The sequence below is a fragment of the Palaemon carinicauda genome, chromosome 21 (assembly GCF_036898095.1).
Source record: "Palaemon carinicauda isolate YSFRI2023 chromosome 21, ASM3689809v2, whole genome shotgun sequence".
Classification (NCBI taxonomy): Eukaryota; Metazoa; Arthropoda; class Malacostraca; order Decapoda; family Palaemonidae; genus Palaemon; species Palaemon carinicauda.
This window is the reverse complement of record NC_090745.1, coordinates 52,523,386-52,549,786: the sequence shown is the minus strand read 5'-3', so window position 1 is coordinate 52,549,786 and position 26,401 is coordinate 52,523,386. Positions and strand designations below refer to the sequence as shown.

Here is a 26,401-nt window from a genome sequence, read left to right as displayed (position 1 = left end):
AGGGGATGGAATTGATGCAAAAGGTAGCACCATCTGTATATTCATCAACAATATTTTCAAGGCCAAATATCATATCAAGCATATATAACATAAAAAGTAATGGATCAAGAACACTACCCAGTGGAACAACATATATTATATTACTATCGTCACTAAGGTTTCCATTAGCAACTACACTTTTATATCTACTGTACTACTTAAGAATTAAATAATAAAGCTAAGAAAAGACCAACCTACTGCCATCTATTCAAGTTTGAAAACATGGTCCCCATGAGTAACATACTCAATGGCAACACTAAATCAAGGTCAATCATAAGAACTTCTTGACCATAACGAAGGCATTTCTGTACAGCATTGGAAATTGCAAGGATATCACATGCTTTAAGCCCCTTTTAAAAGCTAAACTGCAAACTAGAGAACAAATGATTACTGCCAGCATGCACATTTAGAGGTTTAGCCAAAATATTTTCAAAAACTTTAAATATAGGAACTATAAAAACTGGACAGTAATCATCAGGAATAGAGATACCACAAACATATTTACCTAATGGAATGATAAGAACCTTTTCTTTTGTAACTTTCAAAAAAATAACAGACAGCATAAGAGCTAAGAAATCAGCAGTTTTAATAAAAAAAAAAATACGAAGGCTTCTTCTTCTTCTTTATTATTATTCGTATTCTCATTCTTATTCTTCCTTCTTTCTTCTTCTTCTTCTTCTTCTTATTATTATTATTATTATTATTATTATTATTATTATTATTATTATTATTATTATTATTATTATTATTATTATTATTATTATTTTATTATTATTATTGTTTTATTCGTTCTTTCTTCTTTCTTCTTCTTCTTCTTCTTCTTCTTCTTGTTATTGTTATTCTTATTCTTCTTATTATCATTATTATTATTATTATTAGTAGTAGTAGTAGTAGTAGTAGTAGTAGTAGTAGTAGTAGTAGTATTGTTATTTTTACTATTGTCATTTTTATTGTTGTTGTTGTAGCTATTACCATAGTTGGAAGATCAGGTTGCTATAAGCTCTGGGGCTCCAACAGGGAAAAATAACCGAGTGAGGGAAGGAAAGAAGGAAATAAACAAACTACAAGAGAAGTAATGAACAATTAAAATCCAATATTTTACAAACAACAACAACTACACTAGAATAGATCCTTCATGTATAAACTATGAAAACTCCAATATAACAAGATAAGAAACACGATAGAATAGCGTGCCTAAGTGTACCTTCAAGCAATAGAACTCTAACACAAGAATGTGAAATACCATGGTAGAGAGGCTATGGCAGTGCCAAAGACTAGAGAACAATCGCTTGATTTTGGAGTGTCTTTCTCCTAAAAGAGCTGCTTACCATAGCTAAAAGTCTATTCTACCCTTACGAAGAGGAAAGTAGGCACTGAACAATTAGGTGGATTAGTTAACCCCCTTAAGAGAAGAAGAATTGTTTGGTAATCTCAGTGTTGTCAGGTGTTTGAGGACAAAAGAAAATGTGGAAGAATAGGCCAGACTGTTCGGTGTAAGTGCAGGCAAAGGAAAAATGAGCCGTATCCAGAGAGAGGGGTCCAATGTAGTATAGTCTGGTCAGTCAAAGAACCCAATAATTCTCTAGCAGTAGTATTTCAATGGGTGGTTGGTACCCTGGCCAATCTACTACCTACTACTACTCTCAAATGCACCAGCTAAAGGGTTGACTTTTCCTTTGGATTGTGAGTGACAGAGACATCTGTTTTAGCAAAGGAAGAACTGTTAAGTCTACACCAAAGAGTGCAGAATTTGAGTAGCCCACCTGTTATATTCATGAGTTATACCTGAACAGGTTTATTTTAAGGTCAAATTGTATTCGTTTTCTATTGGAGCATAAACTGTTAAAGCAATAGCTCTTAGCTGAATATAGTTATTCCAAGTAAAATCTGATCTATTATTTTCCCAAAGATGATAAGCCTCCCGTTTCTCTAAATAAGCACGTTTACAAATCATTGATGAACCACCATTTGTCCTTCATTCGGTATTTTAACATACGAGAAGGATTACTCAAACCAATTATGCTGACTAGAACTTCATTTAGGAGAGCAAAAGTTTGAACCCCTTTATATTACAGTAATCAATTCAATTGCAAAAAATGACTCAAAAGGCCACTTTAATAACCTCAAGATGTATATATATATATATATATATATATATATATATATATATATATATATATATATATATATATATATATATATATATATATATATATATATATATATATATATATATATATATATATATATCTTACAACAGTAAGGCACATTAGGAACAGGCTGCTCTGTCTTAATTATTAATACTGCCATTTTAACATGCTTAAGGTGTTATGTACCTCTTACAAGAGTATGACAAATTAGGAACAGGCTGCTTAGTCTCAATTACTATCAAAACCAAGGAATATTCAAACATCCCAATTGAAGGGACAACATTACTTGTTTTACCACCAGGGGAATCAGTGCTACCAGGTCCAACGATTACAACTCGTGTGTTGCCCCAATTAAGATTTGCTCATAACCTGATTCAGAAGCAAAGTCTAAAGGTCTTAAGCCCTGGTAATCGGTAGGAGAAACTAAATTCAACCACTCCCTATGGTAAGCACTGAACTAATTAACGAGCAAAAATATAAGCCTTTTTATTATGTTCTCTCATCTTAGTCAATGTGGTAGGACAAAAGAAGATAGAATCATCCAAGTTCGAATTTTGATATATGGAACACAAATAAAAGTTGAGCCAACAATGAACTTTAATTTCCTGAACCTCATGACGTCCACATTCATAGAAGGACTTATGAAGTGCAGGGTACTCAGCCCTAATAATGTACCACCATATATCTTATACTAGGAATGGCATCCCATTTCAAAATTATTGGTATATTGAAACCTGGAATGAGTAGCTCAGGCGAGTGTCTCTTTGAGAAACTACATAAAAGAATATCATAGTCTAGAGGAAACTGTAAGGTATCTAATATTACCATATAATCCATTAATATTGCAATACACTAGACAACACTGACACAGTATAGCATAAACTGGTTGGAAATTTTGCTCAATATCTTCAGAAAGAACAAGAATGAAAAAATATAAAGCTTCCTTCACTCTTAAGAACAAACTTGATAACAAAAAGAATATGTAACCTACATGACTATATACAGAGAAAATACAAATATAATCCATAGATCAAGTAAAAGAAAAAATATTACGACAAAATTGGTCAACATGGCTGAGCCAAAATACAATGCAATGCTTAGTAACCTCCAGGATAACCATTTCAACTAATGGAAGAACAGTAACAAAGATTTTGAAATTAATATCATAGATGAAGATGGGGGTACAAATAAGGATAAGGCAACCTTTTAATAAACTATCAGGCATTCTTGGCCCTATTATCAAGCCTTCCCCACATATTTAAAATCAAACGAGGGAAAAATTATAGGATAGTGGGCCTAAGTGCACTCTCAATGAATAGAACTATACCACAAGACAGTGTAAGACCAGGGCTCAACAACTCTAGAACTATCCAAGACTAGAAAACGTTGGTTTGATTTTTGTAGTGTCCTTCTCCCAGAAGAGTAGCTTATCATAGCTATAGAGTCTCTTCTATCCATATAAAGTGGAAAGTAAGCACTACATAACAGTAGCTAGCCACTAGTGAGGAAGAATGGTGTGGTTTGGTTGGTAATGTCTGGTGTATGAAGAAATATGAAAATGTGAAAGCCAATATGCTCGACTATTTGCTATACTTTTAGGCAAAGGAAAAAAAATAATCATAACAAGAGAAGGATCCAAGGTTGTACTATCTAGCCCGTTGAAGTGGTAGAATCATAACAGGTAGATGATACCTTGTGAGGGTAGTACTGTAGTGCCTTCTGTTTAGTGTTGCTGTACCCGAGATTGCTTATGACTGTACATTGGTGGAAAACGAATTCTGAATATACGGTGAATCTCAAAGGTCCCTCTATGGACTGGTCCTCTATACATTAACTATTTAAGTAGAGGGCACCAATTATCTTTTTAACAAAAAGAATGTATTGAAGTAAAAGATGTGTCATATGTTCTATTAATGACTGGTGATGCTCTGCACTAGTATAACAGTTGGGATCTACCTGAGCAGGAACAGAGGCTTGAGAATGTGTGGGCTAAGTATAATTGTCACACAGAGCCCACGAAGAATGTTAGACTGGAGTGGACAACTTTCAAGGAAAGGCAACAACGTGGCAATGAATAAAGAAGGGATTTTCTCAGCCGATTACCAATCTTAGCAAGTGCAAATTTGCTGAGAAGGACGAGCAGTTAAACGGTCATCTGACAATTGCTAAACTCCATACGAAACTTTTTATAAATCTTTACTTCATTTCCATTTTCAGTTTTCCCATTAATTTTTTTCTCTCTCTCAAAAGTTGTCTTAACTTGGGCTATTCTGCTCTTAATCTCTTCATTGCAGTTACCTTTTTGTGTTATAATACTTCCCAGGTACTTGAAATGACTGACTTCCTCCACATATTCATCTCCAATCTGCATGTTTATTGGAAGTCCTTGTCTTCTTGCAATTTGCATTACCTTGGTCTTAGATATATCAATTTTATATCACAGATGTCAATCAAAGATGTGCCCAAATGGAAGCAGGAACATTAACATCTCTAACGAAAGTGGACTTAGAGGGATATACAGCAAAGGTCTCAATTGCGGATACAGTAAAGATAGTGAAAGCTCACAGTCACAGTAACAGTCACAGCCACTAGGTGCACCAGGTAGATGAAGACAAAGCAACCAGAGACAAAGAATTCTACTAGGTTAATTATACTGTGATTATAAGTGGGTCTGCGCACACAACCATCAACATAAATGTATTGTCTTGGATAGCACTATTAGCAATACGGTGAGACTGAAACTGGACATGGGTGCAGAAGGGAACCGGAACTTGTTCCCCTTCCATCTATTCCACCCCATGATCCCAGAAATACTGGTTTCTGATGAATACCCAAGATTGGATGAAGTACAGGTCAGGTTTGGTATCCAACTGAGTACTTAAAATGACGGAATGATAAGCGTAACATGACAGTATAACTATCATATTTTAGTACAAATAGTTGGGCTAGTTGAAAAGACCTTTCTTCAGAGCAGAGTCAGAATGTCCTGCAATCCTTGGGCTGATTAGCTGTACATCCACCAGGTCTACAAGATAGAAAAGACAAGGCAACCAGAGATGGGGATCCTACCTGTTTTATCAAACAGTGATTACAACTGAATCAGTTAGGGCACATGAGTCAATGCACACGACATTAAACGTCAAATTAGCAATACGCCGAGACTGAAACTGGACATGGGTGCAGAAGGAAACCTAAACCTGTTATCTTGGTGCCTATTTCATCATTTGATTCTAGAAAAACGGTATTCTACTGTATAACCATTACTCATGGATTAGGCACGGTGTGCACCTGAGCACTCACAATGATGGAATGATAGAGCAGCATAACATTATAACCCCTTCACTTCAATACAAACACTTGGGCTGGTTGAAAGTGGCTTTCTTCAGAGCAGTCAGAAGGTCCAGCAATCCTTGGACTCATCAACTGCAAGGAGATGGAGTTGGTATCACTCAGGTGTGAGGAAAATTCATGCATTGAAAAAGCAAGTTGTGACACAGATGGAGACAGCACTTTAAAATCTGAAAGAGAAATTTCCACCACGGTTTAACATTATCAGTAACTTCAAGAGTAATCTCCACCTGACCTTAAACCCAGACATTCCTCAAGTCATACATGCAACCAAAAAGTACTCACTACAGCACAAACAGACAATTTAGAAGGAGATAAACGAGATACAATGTCTGAATGTCATAATGCAGGAGACAAAGCTGGGCGTTTAATATCAGGTTTGTAGAGAAAATGAATGAAGGCATATAGGTATATCTCAACCAATTATTCACAAAACACCTACTCTAAAAGAGATTGGCCATCAGTTTCAGGTTGAGCTCTTTTTCAACAAGCTAGATGTAAAGAATGGTTACTGGTCTGTATGTCTGGGTGAGGAGAGCTCTATGTTGACCATGTTTAACTTACCCTTCAGGAGATATAAGCTTTTGAGGTTACCATTTATGTTGATAGTGTTGTGATATGTATTCCAGCAGAGAATTGATGCTATTTTGGAGACATTTCTTGGGTGTACAGGCATCGCTGATGGCAGGGCAGTGACTGGTACAGGCAAAAAGGAGAACACATGTAATCTGTTAAACTTGATGTGAGAGACCAGAAAAGGGGGAAAAGTCTAAAATTTGGACAGGTCCTTGTTTAAGCTGCTGACAATTTTAATCATCGGATTGATATACTCCGCTGATGGCATATGGCCAGATCCTGACAAAGTGGCTGCCATTCGCTAGTTGCTGTTACCTGAAAACCTCAATGAACTGCAGGAATTTCTCAGCATTACCATGTATATGGCGCAATTCTTGCCATGCTTCACCATACTTGGCAACCGAGAGAGCTTGTTACCTAGAACAATACATTCAATTGGAATGCAAGGCACAAAAAAGTTTTCAATAAAGTGAAGATCATATGAGAGGGCATCTTTTTAATAATGTAAGGAGCAACCCTGATGCAGTTTCAATAAAGTGAAAGGACTCATATGAGAGGGCAATTTATTAACGTTAGGAGCAGTCTTAATGCAGTTTCAATAAAGTGAAATGGATCATACAAGACAGCTCATTAATAATGTTAAATGCAGTCTTGATGGAAGAAGGAAAATCAATAGCATTTACAAGCAAACCATTCACCAAGCAGTGCCTCGGTACGTAAACACAAAATGCAAACTGCTGGTAGTGGTATATGGGTGCGAGGAGTTTCATGCATGTGTACTGTATATGGTAAGCTTTTCGCACCCTTAACACAAGCCACTCAAGATTATACAGATTGTCTTACCAACCTGGTGAGATAATACTGGATTCCCGATACATGCTGTTTCATGTTTGCCAAGTACCATGACATACAAGCCAGATTGAGTTTGATGTCATAGTAAACTTAATCCAGTTCAGCCATGAGAAGATGCAAGTGCTTCAGGAGGTGACCACCAGACCCTAAACTAGGCACTCTATGTGACATAATTGTAGCTGGGTAATCCTGATGGCAGAAACGGGTCCCAAAAGTTGTTGAGACCCTATTGGTCATATAAGGATGAACTGTCTATCAAAGATAGAATCGTCCTCAAGAGTCATGATCGGGCGACTATCCTAGGTTTGATTAAGCCTGAAATACAATTACGTCTGTATGTAGGGCATCTATGATATGATGAGTGTTGTCTGTATTTTTTTGTTTAACATGAAGATCCAGTAGTAATAAAGTATCCATTGCTTACTTGAAAAAGATGTTCAGCATGTTTAAAGCACCAAAGGTGTTGTAATGATACATAGTACATATCAAATGAATTTCGGACATTTGCCAACAGGTGGAAGTTTCAGCATAATACTGCCTCTCCCTGGTCTGCACAGATGAATGGGCTTGCTTAGAGGGTGGTTGTTATCATGAAGAACACTATGATAAAGGCTTATATGATGGGATGGACACTAAGCTAGCACAGCTGTGTGTACGCACTATTCTGATAACAGACAACAAACAATCTCTGAAGCATTTATTCAGTGGCCAAAAAGCTAAATCAACATTATGGTGTGCCTGAAGAGCCCACATGGAAACTTAAGATCTCTGAGCTCGAAATATAAAAACTATATGTAAATTAGCAGGTCAATACACAGATCCAACTAACGGTTTATAGATAGCAGCCAAGATCGTTGAGAAAAGAAAATAGCCCCGTTAGTACATAGCGGAGATGACAAAAGTTAGTCACCAAAGTCACAATCGCAAGCACATCACGGAATGGAGTGTTCTTCTTGAAGGTACCATTTGAAGATGAGTGTAGCTCCAACAATACCGATGGTGAAGCAGATGGTACCCAACCTAAACAGTCAATGGACATCTAACTGCCAGTAAGCAGTTGCCATCCAGAGATCAGTCGGTTTGGGCTACAGCTAAGTGCAATCGAACTTCTTGATCTAAAGCTTAAGTGACTGGGTGTGTAGTTATCTGATTGGGTATAGACATATCACTGCCCGTTAGTCAATACTCCTGACTATCAGTAGCTCAGCACTGGATAATTATAGCAATGTCCAGATCAGACTGAAAGCCAATCAGGATGCAATCTGATATTTCGTACTATTTTGCTTATTTATGGAACTGTTATGTTTGCATCACAAGTCTCAAGGCATTTTTTTTGTTCCTTTTTTAACTTTATATCTTAAACAGTGCAATTTTGTTGGACTTACATGTGTTGAACAAAATATCTGCATTTATTTTCATTTTCCCGTCAAGCATGAAATGTTATCAAGAAAGACCAATCACGAATAATGTTCTCCAGAGCGCGTTTCACATAAGCAATGAAAAATATTGCATTTAACAAAGAACTTATCTCATAGCATATTCAGAAAGGATGGTAACTATCTCTCTCTCTCTCTCTCTCTCTCTCTCTCTCTCTCTCTCTCTCTCTCTCTCTCTCTCTCTCTCTGCCTCGTCACCCATAACACGGCCCCTCTCGAGTAAGCATAAAAAAATTACTCTAAAAGCCATATCTGTAATATACTTAAAATCAAATCTATTATATTCTAACAATCTTTCATTCCATTGAAATTACCTTTGAAGCCTAAATCTCTTAATGGTCTACAATCACTTTTCAAGTGAATTTGTTATTCTGGCACCAAAAACAAACCTTTCAGTTCTTTACTATGAAGATATATTTTCGTGACACCTGAAACTAGCTGTAAAACTTTTGGCAAGGTGCTACTACCCTCAGCTAGTTAGCAGGGAGGGGGGTAGATTAACCACTCTGCTTACACACGCAGTAGCCAACACAAACCACTTTTTATTTTGACTTGGAGAAGATTGATTGATTGATTTGGAGCCTTCTGGCATCCTGACATCTTAGGTCTTTTGTTATTAATAAAGAATAAAAAAAAATTCAATTTAAAACCATAAAAGCAAAGACGTCCCTATGAAAGTTAAACAGCTTTCAGAAGAACTGCGTCTGAAACAACTCTAAAAATATCACTATCATAGTAAGACCCATCATGTCCAAGAATCTTGGTTAGGATGAACCTACCATCCTCACCTTGAACCTCAAACAGATATCTGATTCTTAAGGTGCTGAAAGTGGAGCATTTGGTAAACAAGTGCCTGATATAATATTGCCCCTTGCAATTACTGAAACAGGATATCTACATTCAAATCTCTCGGTAAGCGTAAAGGTTGAGGGAATTGTTGAATCACTTCTACTACATTATCATATGAGATGTTATCATTTGGGGGGCAAATAGAGAGACCAAATTGTGTAGTTTCTACCTATATCCATTTGTACAACCCCTGCCTGCAGAGGGATACACATAGACAAAGATATTTGGGGAACATCTCGACGAACGTATATAAGACTTCCACAATGGCTCTCTGCTTGTTGATTCTATGGTGTGCTATAGCTTTCACACTCTAGAGGACTAGATGTATTAGCATCGAGCTTGCTCTCCTGTAGACATACAATTATAGGGGAGTGCTCATGGATGAGGAGATTAAGTTCATATTTGGCCCTTAAACCCTGACAATTTCATTGCAAAATGGAGGAAAAAACTAAGGTTTACTTTTTGGAAGACACTTTGGACGAAGTCATCCCACTGGCAATTTTTGATCTAACACTATTTCCCAGAGGATTCTTTAGAGAGGGTCTTGATATATTGGGTTTTATGTTTGTCTTTTTCTTTGTCTCATATTTTATCTAAATGTTGAGGGGGATAGTTGAACAACTTGAATTTTTTATTTATTTACATTCTTTCAGTTGATCGGAAACATCAACAGACAAAGCATAAAAATTTATTTGATGCCATAACTAATGTTTCTTATGCAAAAGGGGCTAGAGAGGTGGAGGACTCTCTCTTTTCCAATGAATAGGTGGTGAGCTACCCGGGTTTTCCACCTTCCACACTACAGGTGCACCAGATAAGTTGGTTTTAAATGGAACCTCCATTAAATCAGGCAAGGACATGGCCTGAAAGAGGTTTGTATTATTGTTGGCAATGGGGGACGAAGGTTGTACAGAGATGGACAATGCCCAGTTTTAATACACTGTGGCAAAGCCTCAGATGGCAATATACTTACCTTATCATGCAGCAATTTATTATTAGATGATGTATTTCATTTCTTAGAACTACTGGCAGTACTAGGTGGGTTTGATTTTTATACCTTTGCATAGCTATTTGATTCATTTAGTAGTTATTTGGCATGTTTCACACTTATATGTTCTAAACTCGATTTGTTGAGGGCAGCTTCTTCCAACTTATACAGCTCACAGCTCCTGTCAGTGGATTTATGATTTGAATTGCAGTTTAAACATCTGGCCTCAAGTGTACATTCTCCATGCTAAGAATCAGAACAAATACCACAGATTTTTTTTTTTTTACATTTTTGCAAACTTTAGATGGCTGTCCAAATTTAAAACAATTAAAACATTGCATTTTTCACTTTCAAGTTTCCTTCTTATTTGCTTTATGCATCCATAGCACTCAAACGCTTTATATAGATTATCAGTTTGTTGATTTGAATTTGAGTACGATGAAGGATTCGAAGTTTCCCTGTGCTACCCAAATTACTTAATTTTGGAATATCAGTAAAATGGTCCTTTCTAGTTCCTGGGTCGTCAACATAATTTTCCCAAATTAAACTAGCAGACATCGTCAATAGTGTCGGAGGGTCCATAGTCAAGAGTGGGATTTTTTCTTTTTATTTGGTTTCTTGTTTGGTTGGTTTACCTGCTTGAGAATATTAAGATTATATCATATGTCGGAGAGGAAATTTGCATTCTTCACTACTGGCACAGCGAGAGCATACTTCATAGATGGTCCACTCCATACCCTACCCCTGGGATATCACCAAATGGTACAGGTGTAAGCTAAACCCGACTGTTAGAACTGAGACCAAGGAAATATGGAATCATCCTCCCATATCTGTAATAATGGCCTTCCAGTCAGAAGCCAAGAGTCCTACCTCAAGGATTGGATCCACTCAGATTCTGATGACTCAGCCCTTGAGTTTAGTTCTGCCAAAAAAGGTACAAACCATCTTCGGGATGGCTGAGATCATCATATACTCTAACATATAGCTTTGAATGCAAATATCTCCTAATCGTGATCCCTTCTCCCATTCATCTAAGCAGGCAGTAATATTGAATGTGGAAATATCCAAGCCATTTAAGAAACTAAATAAATAAAAAAATAAATAAAAAATAAACATAAAAAATATACTAAGATAAAAGATAGAAGAAATATTAAAAAGAGTGTTAGGACAGCAAGACAAATGTATAAAATTATGAGGAGGTCTAAGTAGTATTGAGAAAGAGAAATAGACGAAAGAAATAAATTTAGATTCATACTGGGGGAGCAATTTCCCCAAATTCGAAAGCCAGTCACAATGCTTCAACATGGAAACAATATTCCCGGTTGAAGAAGGATGATTTCACCAAGGCATTCTCTCGTTAAGAGGGAGAGCAGACGTTGTCTGTTCTATTCGGTTTAACAACTATAATAAACCACCTACTGGCATAAAATATTACTTCTGCTCACCTTCATTCCTACAGCTTCAGGGCTTCTAGTCAAGGAGGAATTCCTTTGGGGGGAATCCTGAAACAAGCATCGGTTACATTTCACAGGCAATACTCAATACCGACCTTCAACCTGAGATCTGCTCGTTAACGGGAGGCATAGAGCACTGCCTAGAGGCCCGTCTCGAGGTGTTGGATAACTTGTCCTTCCGAAGAAGAGTTAACCTTCACCAGGTGTTGGCAACTTTCCCTTCTGAGGGAGAGTTACCCTTCACCAACTGCTGTCCAGCAATCTCCCAGATCACGGGGAAAATTGCCGACAGTGTCAACAGAGTTTGATCGCCTTTCCCACCTGCGGGAAAGACGGTCTTCACTTGACTGTTTTCCCTCTGCATGATGTCTCTAATGGAATTGGATTCGTCCATTCCCCGCAAAAGCTCTTCAGAGTTAGGTGAATGCTTGTAGTTACTGCTCATAGCTGGCCATACCCTCAGGTTACAAAACGAGTCTTGAGAGCAATGCCCCGCAGAGTCTTTGTCACAGATAGTGATTCCTGACACCCGCTTGCAGTCGCCACCTCTTCCATCGATGAATCTCGTAGGCTTTAACTCTTGGGAGTTATTGCCAATATCGTGCCTTTGGGCACAACAAAGCTCTTAGAGCTTTGTGAGGCCGAACCCTTCAGGACCTATGCCTTATGGTTTAAACCTCTCATAGGCTATAACTCTGCGGAGTGATGGCCTACATAATGCATTGGGGCACAACAAAGTTCATGGAGCTTTATAAGGCCAGGACCTATGGGTCCTGGCCTCATAGTTTTAAACTCTTAATGATTTGAAATTCTCTGGTATCCTGACATTGGAGGTCATTGACGCCAATGTTCTTTGACAAGAGAATGACAAACAACTACAGCTAAGGGAGTTAAGGGAGTTCAGCATGCACTCATACCTATGCGCCTACCCCAACACTTACCAACAGTAGAGGTTGTTCAGAGCGTTTGCCATCCTAAGAGCTTAATACTTCATGTGCCCATGTGGGAATTCAGTGCTATACCCTCCTCTCATATGCCACAATTCCAACAATCACCATCCTAAGCTCTTAATATTCGTACTTCACTCACCCATTCATGACTTCTTGTATAGCGAGGGTGTTCAACGCGCTTGCCATCCTATGCTCTTAATATCCCGCTTGCCCTTTTGGGACTTGTTGCATAGCACACAAGTACAATGAGAACAGCGCAGATCTCTCTAGGCAATACATCTTAATAAAACTTCGTCTCCTCACTATAAGTAACTGTTCGAGCTTTAGCTTGCTATACAGAAGAGCGATATCATGCACAGACTGTTAAGTTGCCTGCACAAACTTTCACATTTGCAATTATCTCATCAGCTCCTGCTACGTTTGCTAACACTCGAGTTCCTAAAGGACGAGTGTGTAAGGACTTACTTGCCATCCTCTGGGCTCCTGGGAGGGGTTTGGGTTCTTTACATGCTTAAGCAAACAACCCTTACATATGGTACTATTCATTCATAGTCCAGCATTCGCCAGGACTCATTGACAGTGGCTGGCAATCAACAGCGCTTACTGACACTGGCTGGCAATCGCCTGCGTTCGCTAACGCTCGACAGCGTTCGCTAACGCTCAATAGCGTTCGCTAACGCTTGCCAGCGTTTACTAGCCCTCACCAGTGTTCGCGAACGCTCACCAGCGTTCGCTAATGCTCATCAGCATTCACTAACACTCACCAGTGTTCGCTAATACCTGGGCGCTCCTTCGGTTGCACATAGAGGATTACCAAGACAAAACCTCAGGGTTTTTCCGCAAATACGGTTTACTGCTGATTACTTGCGGTGGCGCATGCCATCCTCGTGCCCCCGGGCCACAACAAGTCTCGTTAAAGGCCGAATTTAGTGAAACGTAATCCTTCGGAGTTACTTTCTCAGGCTTTTTGTACCTACGGAATGGAGAGCTCTTCAGAACTAATAAGACATGACCCTGCAAGGTAATTTTTTACAAACCTCTAGTCCCAAGGGAATAGTATCAGATTCTGCTGACATTTACGAACGATAACAAGCAAGTATTCACTTATGGGGATGCTTGCCCCACCCACAAGGCAGGCAGGCAAACCTTTAACACCAATGCTAGTTTGATCGCTGCACAAGTTGCAAGTACTTTTCGTGGGCGCACACATGCTCACGAACGTGTTAACAATGCTACAGCTTGTCAATGACCAATTTCTTTGGGCAATAATGTTGCGATTCTTCATACATACATTAAATACATTATTCCCGCAAGTGGGCTCAGGCTCGTTTTCGAACACTTACCCGGAGACAAAGAAATTACACTTGCGCAACTATATGCCACTAAGCCATCTTTTTCAGCCAACAGGAAGTATGTACCATTATACAATTAGAACCCCGTTTTAATAAATCCTTAGATTTGATGGCTATATTCCTTACGTGAAGTTAGGGGTAACAAAACATAGGTAGTCTACCCTCAAGTAGACTATTCCTTCATTCCAGACAGATTCTTCTTAAATTTCGGATCGGCCGTCTTAGTATTTAAAATACTTTAGACTCCGAAACTTCACATACATGAATCTGTTCCCTGGGAGGGAACATTTGAAACTTATGCGTGTTTTGCCAATTGGAAATGAAGATATTCAAAAGTAATCGTTGTTTCTAAGGAACATTGATTAATGTTCTGTAATCAAGTTCTGGATGTAACGAATCATTCGGGCTACGCCCGTATGCTCATCCCGCCTCGCTGGTCTGTGTTACTGGTTAGTAAATAGACTTATTAATACATTACCAGTCTAGCAATGGATATGTCACAGTCTTGCCTTTCGGAAGTAGTTGCGTGCGATCGGTCATTAGCGACCTGTCTCTTGCTCAGCAACGATCACTAAGGAGATTTGCTGTAATAGCATCTTTCTCTAGAGGGTAATAACTCCTCTGATATTACTGATCTGTAATCATACTTACATGGCCAACATCCACTGGATTGAAGGCAATTGGCGGACAGTATTTTTCCCCCTTTACAGAGCAGTTGCTTGCAACTAGTGGCACATCTCGATCACTCCTTTACATCAATATATCCATTTTTTTTAAAGATAATTGCCTAGCAACATTTATTCCAGGATTTTTACTGTATTTTTACAGCAAACATCACTTTCCTCTTGGTCACTTTAGCTATGGTAAGCAGCTCTTCTAGGAGAAGGACACTCCATAATTAAACCATTGTTCTCTAGTCTAGAGTACTGCAATAGCCTCTGTACCAAGGCCTTTCACTATCTTGGGTTAGAGTTTTCTTGCTTGAGAGCAAACTAGGGCACAGTATTCTATCTTATTTCTCTTCTTCCTTTTTTTTAAGTTTTTATAGTTTATTTAGGAAATATTTATTTCAATGTTATTATTCTTAAAATATTCTATTTTTACTTGTCTCCTTTCCTCACAGAGCTATTTTTCCTGTTGGAGCCCCTGGGCTCAAAGCATCCTGCTTTTCAAACTAGGGTTATAGCTTAGCAAATAATAATAATAATAATAATAATAATAATAATAATAATAATAATCAATCAATCAATCAATCAATCAACGTAAGATGTTTATATTTACTTGCTAGGCAATTTCACGGTCCCTCAGGAATAACCGATGAGAATTATCCTTTCGCATGAGAGTCAAGGATCTTTGTCCCTTTTAATTGAACTTGCCAACCTTTCGGGGGGGGGGGGGGACAGTCACTATCCCAAGGAAGTGTTAGCTACCCTACTGGATATATGGCTGACCAGGTAGCCCAGAACACATCCTAGTTTTCGATAAGTCGGAGGGGAAAATTATTTCCCTGAGGATAAGGGTTCTGGTACAACCTATCTCCCACAGCCTTAATTGCCTTTTACGAGCGAATGCCCCATCTTGTAAGAGTGATTAACACTACCCGCCAGGCTTCTCTGGGAGGCAGGTTGTATGAGAGTTATCTGATCCATTCCACTTGGCCATCAGCACAGACCCGAGTCTCGCAGTATTGCACACCCATTCACCTAGCACTAAAGAGGTGGGTGGCCAACCTCCTCCGCCTGATGGAGTCTGCGTGCGATCTAAGTTGCTCATTATTGGCAGGGGTGGATATGTACTCTGTACTCAAAGAGGGATACATCGTTCCATTCACGATTTCTCTCCCCACCCTGACCCTACATCCAACGATGTCATAGTTCTACCACCTCAGAGCTCGTCTGCCTGACGAAGGTGCGCACTTCACCTCTGCCACACGTAGCGCTCTCTTGGTTGAGTCTTTCCATCAAGACTCGCACGCGCAAGAAGCATCATCTAGAGTAAGGCAAATTCTACCTCGCTAGCAGGCACTGGATTAGGTAATCAGCTGCGCATAGGTGGCCTGCACCTTACCTGTGTGAGCTGAGAAAGGTGTGCACATAAGCATGCCCTATCAGCTCTTGCCTTGTCAATGCTCTCCTCGCTGTCAGTCTACTTTGCGATGTAGTGTTTTGCGGACTGTGGCCAGGTGTAGCACCCGGACTGCCTAGAGTCCGAATGCTGACCACACTCCAATGTTCACAACACAAAAAGATAAAACAGTGGAATACCCAGAAATCTCGTCAAAAGGTAGACAGTCAAGAGAACTGGGCACTGGGCACTACCCCTCGATTTTTTTATGCAGGGCAAGGGGACTCGGCTAGAACCTCAAATCTCCCTATTTTCTTTTCTTGGGTTCCCCATGTCTCTTCGCAGTGCTATGCACGGAGTCCTAAATGAGAGGAGCAGTATACTTTCTAGGTAAGATAATTTTCAAACTCAAGTAAACTTTACAAACATTAGGAGAGAAAAATCTTATTAAGAGCATATAAAAAGATCTCTAAATTGGTGGCATAGTAGGGGACAGGTTATGCAGGAGAAAGAAACGCTTACTGTTTATAATAAAAAATACTTCTATTTTGAACAATGGAGAAAAAAAAATACCTTGGTGAGACAGATATCCCCATACATACACTCTTGAATCCTTCCTCTCACTAACTTACTGGAAGAATAAACATATTCTTCACAAACATCATTTTACAGGTACAGACAAAAAACCACGGTTCACAACATAAGTTGAGTGTTAGATAATTTTTCGAGATCTGGCTAGGCCTACACTGTACAGTCAAAAAAAATTTTCCTATAATTCCTCTTAACATGAACGTTTGAATTTTCAGTGAAAGCGATCTTGAAGCAGAACACAATTTTCGTTACCAATATGATAAACGTCAGTTCAAAACTCCAAATAATTTTTAGTATACTGAACAACGCAGATGTTCTATGGAAGCTAACTCACTCTAAGTTTTGCACTTTGGTTTCCCTCTTCTGAAGTAGTACAACCTTTGCTAATTGTCAGTTACATCACCCACTTACTGCCATTTAACCTCCATGTATCAGGAAACACTTTACAAAAGAGGTGCAGCAACACGAATGGTCAATTTCGTCCTCTCAATCTTACATCTGAGCAAAGAACTTGCATCTTTCTTAAATTCTACAAACATATTTACACAATATGAACAAAACAAAAACTTCTTTCACTCTCAAAATTATAATTTGGATGATGCAGATTACATTTCATAGAAAACCACATATGCTTCAGAACTGCACACTCTCCCCATGGAAATACTGGATACTCTTGAATCATTGTACTCATACCAGGTACCTGAGTAGAGATGTTTACAGTAGGCAGTATAATGGTCAGAATATGTAGTTCCTGAATGATTGGCAACTCATATCAAATTGTGCAAAGTTGAAAAGGTGGAACGGCTAAGCTGTGTTACAGTAAGTCTCCCTGTCATCTCAGAGCCCTACAGGGAATAGGGCGTCATGCTAGCCACCTGTTAAATGATACAAAAACAGAATAAAGAATTTTGAGGGGCTTGTGGCTAAATACACACAACAGTGAAATGGAATATCTGAAAGTAATTTGTATTTTTCCTAACAAAAAGATTAAGATTTTTCACACAAACCCCTTATCATTATTAGAGTGAGAGGAACCACAGGTTCCTTTGCAAAGGAAGGTAGGATTTACTTCACAAGCTGATCCCTTCGTCAGATATAAGGACGGCACCCACTTCCTCAGGGAAGTCAAGCACAAGGAACGGCACGAAGTGAAATACTCTTATGCCCTCCCTTTTCTTGGCACTCCACCTAAGCCAAGAGACTCCCCATGGTTAATTGACCTTGTCCAGGTGGTGAAGCAGGCAGTCTCAGGGTAGACCGATCATACTCCGACACTTCCACCTTTTGGTCTTAGCACCTCGACCCACCGAACCCCTCAGTGTCGGTAGCTCTAGAGCAGAAGAAAGACTCAATTGGTGGGTTTCAAACATCAACCGGCTCAGGGGAGTGACCCTTTCTCTCCTCCCCTGAATTTGTTGCTCTTCAAAGATGCCTCAAAAGAGAGATTACCTGTTACACTTCACGACATCTGGACTTTAGTCTGATCCGAGCAACAGTGCCACATAAAACTCCTGGAGATGAGAGCAACCTTTGTAGCTCTCAAAAACTTCCTGCAGCTCCTTTAAAGAAACTCAGTGGTGTCATGAGCGACAGCACCACAGTGATGGCTTACTTTTTTCATGGCCCCTCTGCCTTCCAGGTGTAGAGATAATCAGATGGAAGGAGGACAACTCAGCCCGCTTCATTCTGGGCAAGAGAAACATCTTGGCGGAAAAATTGTGCAGGAAGACTGGGAAAGTTGGCACCAAGTGGGCTTTGAATCAAAAGACAGCCAACAATGTATTGACTTTGTGGGGTTCGCCACAGTCTATCAACCGAATTCCCAGTGTACTGTTCCCCAGTACCAGATCCTCAAGCATTCTGGTAAGACGCCTTCCAACACTGGTGGGACAATCTAGACGTCTCTGCATTCCCTCCCCTCCAACTAGTAAAGGGGCTTCTGAACAAAGTATGGACATCGCCAAGCCTATCAATGACCCTAAGAGCTCTGATGTAGCATCATGCAGAACGGTTCCCGAACTTTCTACAACTGCTCAAAGAGGCACCGAGGAAGCTCCCTCCACTTCCCGGTCTACTCAAACAACCACATATTCAGATATTCCACAGAGACTGGTAGCTTTGCTACATCTTCACACTTGGAGATTATCCCGCAACTCCTTGTGGCACAAGGTTTTTTGCAACCAGTTGCGAGAAAGACGGCTAGATATCTCTGAGAGTCATCTATTGCTGTCTACCAAGTGAAGTGATCAATATTCTGTGGTTGGTGTCGTGGAAGGGGCACCCCTCTTCTCAGTGCCACTATTCCAACAATAGCAGAGTTCTTGTTATACCTAAAGGAGGAAAACTCTATTCAGTGTTGGTTGTGAAAGACCATCGATCAGCCTTAAGCCTCACCATTACACAAATAGGAGATAACATTGCCTCCTCTACGTAATTATCTCCTTATACATAGTTTTGAGATATGTCCTCAGTCAGAAGTCAGACTACCTCTGCGGAATGTAGTAAAAGTACTAAAATTCTTGAAAACTTCTCTTAAGAGCTTTTTAATTGGTCCTAAGAACATGACCTAACTCTAAAGATGGTTTTTCTCTTAGCTTTAGCCTCTGCAAAGAACTCAGTGAGCTATGACATTTCCCATTCAAGGGGATGGGTGCAATTGACACTCAACTTCATCTGTTAGTTTAGTGCTAAGACTTGAAATCCGGCGGTAAGGAATCCTAGATTCGGGCCCTTATGGATTGAGAGTCTCTGTAACAAATGACCCAGATCAACTGTTATTATGTCCTGTTATGGCACAGAGGAAATATCTTAAATAAACTGTTCGAGCTCGACCACAGATCAATAGAATATTTGTCAGCACAGGTATAGTCAAGAGGAGAATTACAAGGAACTAAATTTCTTCCTGAATCAGAGAGGTGATGGAATGAGCCCTTCAGTGTGACGCATCTCTTACAAGCTGGCGTACAGAAACGTCAGTCTATGTTCACCCCCCACTACCTGCAAGACATAATCTTCAGGAGCCTTGACACATTCCCCATAGGTCCTGTGGTGGCTCCACAGAATATGATCAGTAACATACCAGCTCCATCATAGGACAAGTACCAATCAGCTGAGGGCAGAATTACCCAATTGTAAGTCTAGTGTGAATGAGTGTATGACTAGCCAATTCACCTTTCGTTCTCCCTTATATTGGGGCTTGAGTAAGCTGACCTCCTCTGACTGTAGGTGGGTGTCATCGTCCCTTATGTATCCTAATATATGAATGTATATTTGTTATGTCCCCAATATCCTAGTGAGGTAGGAGTGGGGTAACGTCCAGATAAGAAAAATCCTATCTCCAATTGAAGTATTACCGTGAGTTACATTGCATAGTTTCACACCTCCGCACAATTGTTCCGGCCATTATCTCTCATTGGGAGTCAGCAAGATGATTGGGGATAGGATGCACTATTATACAGCTCGTGTGAAGCACAAGAGTCGCACCCCATGACAGGGACCAGCCAGTTGGCATTGGACTTCCACCCATCTAAATGGGATTCTCCATAGAAAAGAGTTGCAAGGCTTGTATTTAGTGCCGGAACAAATGACAAACTTGAAAATTATATGTATTTTTTCTAACCAAACAAACATGAAGCTTTTTATACATACTGGCCCGTTGTCAACTCCCCCCCCCCCCCCCCCCCGGAAGTCTTCTCTTAAATTGCAAAATGGCTTGTATTGGTTACTGCTTGTGCAAGCGGGGTGGCTGGTCTACCCGTTGCTACTCTCCGCTAAATAGCAGAGGGTAATAACACCTCGTTAAACGGTTTACTGCTAGTTTCAGCTGTCGCCAAATTATATCTCAATAGTAAATAGCTTCAGGTTTGTATGGCTTGGATAATTACATATTTACAATTTTGTAATTTTTTTAGGAAAAAAAATTAAGATGCCTCTTCAGAACCAATAAATTGCCAATATCTCTAGATCAAATGTGTCACAGTTCTTTGCCACTGCCTATAGCGACCGTGATATGTAGCAAACAGATAATTTTCAGCTCTCATAATCTAATATCTCCAATAAGAATACCACTCGCATCTGACATAACCAAAAAGGGATAATCAAATCGGGGTATGCAAGCAGCTCTTTACTAGAGTTAAGACTTCTTTTAATTGGCTGAAGGCCCTTTATTATTCTTTCTCCAACTTAGAAATTCTCTCTTTCTTTCTGGGATTGACCTGGTTACTGATCAAACATGTTATTTTCTAATCCTGACCTCCCACACTCAATTAGGCTCATGAGGTAGCGGTCACCCGGTGAAGCTAATGAGGTGTTAAAGTTTTTGGTGAACTGCCAAAAACAAATCTTTCCTGTTCTCTCCTTCCAACGTCATATCAATTTGTCTTTTCTGTGTTTTTAATTATAACCTGAAAATGCATTCTTCTATGGAAGAGGTCAATAAATCCTAGATCTCGAGTGGCCAGTCACTGGAAAAAATAAATTCTAAAAACTTAAATGGAGTTCTAAGGGCCTTTATTGTAGTGAACTTGCTTTCCGACCTGAGTGCTGAAATTCAGTACCTGAAATCTTTCCTTTCTTATGGGTCAAATTTCGGACCTCATATTGCAAGTGGGTGACCGAAGACATATTAGCATAAATTGAGGAAAGGCTCACTGCTGTAGTGGAGGACAAACATCGCCACCATCAAAAAGAAGCAGACAGAAAAATTAATGAAAAAGACAAATTAATTTCTGATCTGACAAATAGGGTAGCAATGCTTGAAGCCAGGACCGACACATCTAAAGAAATGGATCTTCTCGAGGAGAAGCTAGATGAGACTGAAGTGCAAATGATCTGCAATGATCTTCTGTTTAGCCCTGTTTTGCCTTCTCCCCAAATAACAAGGATACAAGAATTAAAGGCCGGGCTCTCGTGGAAAAGTGCGTTCAAAAGAAATTTCCTGACCACAGCTTCCTTGAAAGGTGAAGGGTTGGCAAGAAAAGGATCAATGGTCATTTGAAAACACCATCATCTTGTTGAAAGTGATGTCTTGAGCAGTGAAGTTAGACATCAGACATTCATGTCTGCAACATAAAAACACTGCAAAAAAAAAATTCATAATTGAACCTTTCACAAAGAAATGGGATAAGCTTTTCTACAATCTTTAGAGTGAAAAAGCAGCGATATTACTGTCTATTGCTCCATACTCGGCACGGTGTTATTAAGGTGGTAATGCTGGGATCACACATTCCTGTATCTTGCTCCCGTTTCCTCCTGTAAGAGGATTTAATGAAAGTTGGCAACCAAACATATAAAACTTTGGGGCATGTGAAGTAAAACCAGAGAGTTAGTATGTCTAATGTGAGGCGCAACTTTTTTTTAGTATCTCAAGTACCGTCCAGTAACCGATTGGATGCAAAGCACTGACGGAGCTCAAGGAAGTACATGAGAGAGTGTACAGATTTGGTGGGTTTGACGGCCTGTTGATGGTAACATGTAGGTCTGACATATATAGCTTGTAGGTCAGACATATATAGCTTGTAGGTCAGACGTATATAGCTTGTAGGTCAGACATACACATAATACGTTTATAATGGGTAAAACTTTAATTAGTAAGTTTGAACGGGGACATCTGGCCACATTTGCGATCGACATCCTAGCAGAAAATATTGGAGACTTCGGACCAGGTGGTAATTAAAGTGCCGCAAGATCATTCATTTCACTAGTTCTATGACCCAGCAACTGTTTTTAATATTGTATACTTTTGTCACATTATCGAGCAATAAATGTATTTTCCCATAATGACTTGGTTTCCGTCTTTGTTGTCTGTACTACTGTATGTAATATTATTTTACAGAATAAAAGTAAATGCATAATGAAATTAATAACACTCACAATATATTAGAAGGTAATAATATTCAAAATATCATAATAAAATAACATACAAATGAGTAAAAGAAGTAAATACACGATGAAAGTAATAATAAAAACTTACGTAGTTAATTTTTCAAGTAAATTTCCGGAGATAGTCAATATACAGGTGTTCGTTCAAATTAAAACCAAGGTTGGGCCAAATCCAGATCTTTGGTCAACAGTCACCGTCTCCTTCGTAATTAAGTGGTAATATTTCATACAGATTGGCTTTCCTGACCTTCATGGACGATTTTTTTTTTTTCGTAATTAAGTGGTAATATTTCATACAATTGGCTTTCCTGACCTTCATGGGCGATTTTTCTTTTACCTTGGCTAATAATGAATGGATTAGCATGTTTCTAAAAGATTGAGAGGTCATCAAAAGATTCTCGAAAATTCTATAATTCCATACCGGTCCCTTTTCCATTCTTCCGTAAAATAGGCCGAGTTTTTCTTCGGACAGCAATACTTAAATATCCATGGCCTCAAATTGTTTCTCCAAGCCTCTATGAGGAATCTCTTCTTAATTTGTTTCGGCGTTTAATGACTGCACACGTAGGTGCGAATATATTAAGTTCTTTGACAAAATAAGACAGATTATATCTTGGTCCTTTTTCGCGACCTCAGATTCATTTAACTTGTGTGTGTGTGTGTGTGTGTGTGTGTGTGTGTGTGTGTGTGTGTGTGTGTGTGAATGAGAGAGAGAGAGAGAGAGAGAGAGAGAGAGAGAGAGAGAGAGAGAGAGGGGGGGGGGATTTTCTTCTCTTATTCTTTATTGTTTAACAAGAAGTTTTAGAAGATTATGTTATAGCTACAGTATATTAAAACAATAAAGAAATGTCCAACAGAAAATTATTAAGCGAAACGTTTTTACAATAATCATTACAGCCTGTGAATTTATGAGACCAGATATTTATTTAAAAGTAAATTAGAAAATTATTTTTTCCTCTGCTACAACAGCTAAAATCAGCGCGTATGTTAGGCATTATTAAAAAAAATTTCGTGGAGATAAGACAATAAGTTAAATGCTCTCAATGATTGACAGGAATGAACTGACCCCTATTCACCTACGTGAGTGGCAATAAAAGCCGTCAGCTTTCCTCACCCCAAAGGTTAAAGCAATTTAATCCCCGTTAGTGACCAGACCTAACATATTTAGAACTTGGTTAAAACATCAAAGTACAGATTAATACAAATATATTAAGAGATTGTTGATATGACAATAATAAATTAAGATCTGCCAAACTGTGTTGGGTACGACGGGTTGGCCACAGCGTTCGACCGCACAGGGACGAAGTATACTGAACGTACCTATTCACAAGCCAAACCATCTGTTAACTGTGCAGGCAGTGACGTCACTAAAAGTTGAGTTTTGGGGGGGCTGGAGCCCTACCAGCTTGATCTTTTTGATGTGACCATTAGATGGTAACTCGGTAGATGAGCAGGAGTGAAGAAATAGAGTGTTTCATGCGTATTACATACTGTATATTTATATGGGTAACATATTACATGAGATACTATGATGAAACTATTCTCTGCAAATATACTTTCGCGTATTCTTACAGAAGAACAAAACTGTTTAAAAGATAAAATAAAACGGAGCTATTTCTCTCATCCAAAAGAAAGGAATAAAAATAGAATAATGAATCACATTTTACATGAAAAATATTGCATCGAACTTAATTAAATTAGAGATAAATGCCTAGTGGTGGATTTAACTGACCTTAACTGTAAAGATATTGGGATGGCTGCAAATCTACCCACTGCGCTATCAAGATCAAGGGAATCCCCTCTAGTTTTCTCAACAGAAATTTTGCCTAGACTGGTCAGTCGTTCCTGACCCATTAATGCCCTGAGTTTAGACTAATTTCAAGATGGAAAAAGATCGTTCACATTTGGCATTACTGACAGGGAATGTTCAAGCCAAATCGCATTAAATTCCAAAGTGTGGGGAAACCTTCCTTCATTGGTTTCAGCTTATCTAAAGCATCAGAAATAGATTTCACATCATCCCATAGTGCTCTCTGAGCATTAAGTAGTTTTACATGGAGGCTTCCCCCTTCAATTAAATACTGGTCAACAAGATACTGCAAGTCATTTTCATTTAAGATATTTGGAGATGATGGGTGCAGGTAACTACACCAGGGAGTATGCATTTTGGATCATCAAATATTTGCCTAAATTCACTGAGTACTTTGCCAAAAATAAGTATACACAGAGACCTTTTACATTAGGCTCTTGTATCCTCAACCGTCTCAAAATTGTCTCGTTGGCCTGTTTTCTATTACAAAGGGTTCCAACAGACGTGAAGATGGTTCTTTTTTCCTTGAAGGCTGACGGATAGCTAAATTTAAGTTTCTCTCAGTCACAAAATCAATTGATTTTTACCAAATGATGTACCAAATGATGTTAAAATGGAAGTCTGTTGTTCTTTAGTTACATGTAATTTCAAGTGTTTCTTGTTCCATGCAAGAAACACTTGCAAGTTCCATATTCTCATTATGCCATCTTTGATAGTGGGGTTGTGATATCAAAGACTTCAAAAAGAGTAATCAACAGAAAGACTGTCTCAAACTTATTTAAAACTTCTATGAATCCACTAGGTAAGGCTTTTTCTTCCCCAGGTCTTCTATGGTTAGACAAATCTTCTAGAATGTCCATCAAAATCTCATAGCGTTGTGATATTGACTAGCCCTATAGTTATATTCCCATTTGTGTTGACATACTTTAGGAAGCTCCAGAACTTTTTTTTCTTTCTAGAGGTCTTTGGATATATCATGGCGCAAGGTTGAGCCATGGATGAAGTTAACCAGAGCTCAAATCAAGTTGAAAAAATTGGCTAGTTCTGGCAGGCAGCTGGCTGTGTGTTACGAATAACTGCAAATTGTGTGAAAAACATGGTACATAAAGGCATGGATTCTTCACAGATTCTCGGATTTGTGCCTGTGCACCACTGATTTTGTCATTCATTAAAGATACTGTATCGTAGCACTGTGCTATTAGTTTATTAATATTCAGGTAAAGATTACAGTGCTTCTCTAACAACGCAATAGCAACAGAAGTAGCACCAATATTCTTAAAAGAAATTGATTGTCTGAACCTCTCCTTTACTGTTTCATCTATGACATAGCTAATGCTGACACATAGTGTCTTGGTAATACTAACATCTCTAGTCACATCAGATATAACTGCAAAGAATGGTGATGACCTGGCTTCTTTAGCTATAATATTAAGCACAAAATCGGTTACAGCTTTGAGAAGATACTTCTGACTTAAGCCAGATGTATACTTGCCATTTAATGAATCTTTTTTTTTTCAGGTTACAGAATCTCTCACAATTTGCTTATCATGTCAAAAAAAATTCAGAAAGACACCCTTTTTTTAATGAACTTTCACTTTCATCATGCCCTTTGAATGCTGTTTTTTTAGCAATAATTGTAATAACAAAGTTCAATAGTAACTTGATATATTCTCTATTGTAAAGAACCTGTTGCTTAAGTTGGTTATTAAGTTGTTTATGAAAATCACCATACAACTGTAAAATTTTGAAGTTGAGCCATTTTTCCACAGCAATAACATGGTATGTGCCTTTTTCATGCTTTGATGCCTATTCATACATCATCATCATCATCACCATTATTATTATTATTATTATTATTATTATCATTATTATTATCATTGGAGCCTCGATGGCTGAGTCGGTTTGGGGAGCAAACTCGGACTTCGTAGAAGTCTGTGGCGCGGGTTCAACTCCACACCCGACCAGTCAGAAAGGAGGACACTTTGCTATCCGTCTAGACAGCTCAGGATTATGTATGTAATTGACGGATAGGTTTGCGTAAAGCAAATGGGTGTTACAGACT

At 38.9% G+C, this 26,401-nt stretch overlaps 1 protein-coding gene and 1 pseudogene across 1 annotated transcript in view; both read right to left on the bottom strand.

The window, feature by feature from the left end:
• The window catches only part of Deaf1 (deformed epidermal autoregulatory factor 1), a 451,852-nt gene that overhangs the window by 343,810 nt on the left and 81,641 nt on the right, over positions 1-26,401 (bottom strand). The gene's annotated exons all lie outside the window — the stretch shown is intronic.
• On the bottom strand, positions 4,333-26,157 carry LOC137615502 (zinc finger MYM-type protein 1-like; annotated as a pseudogene).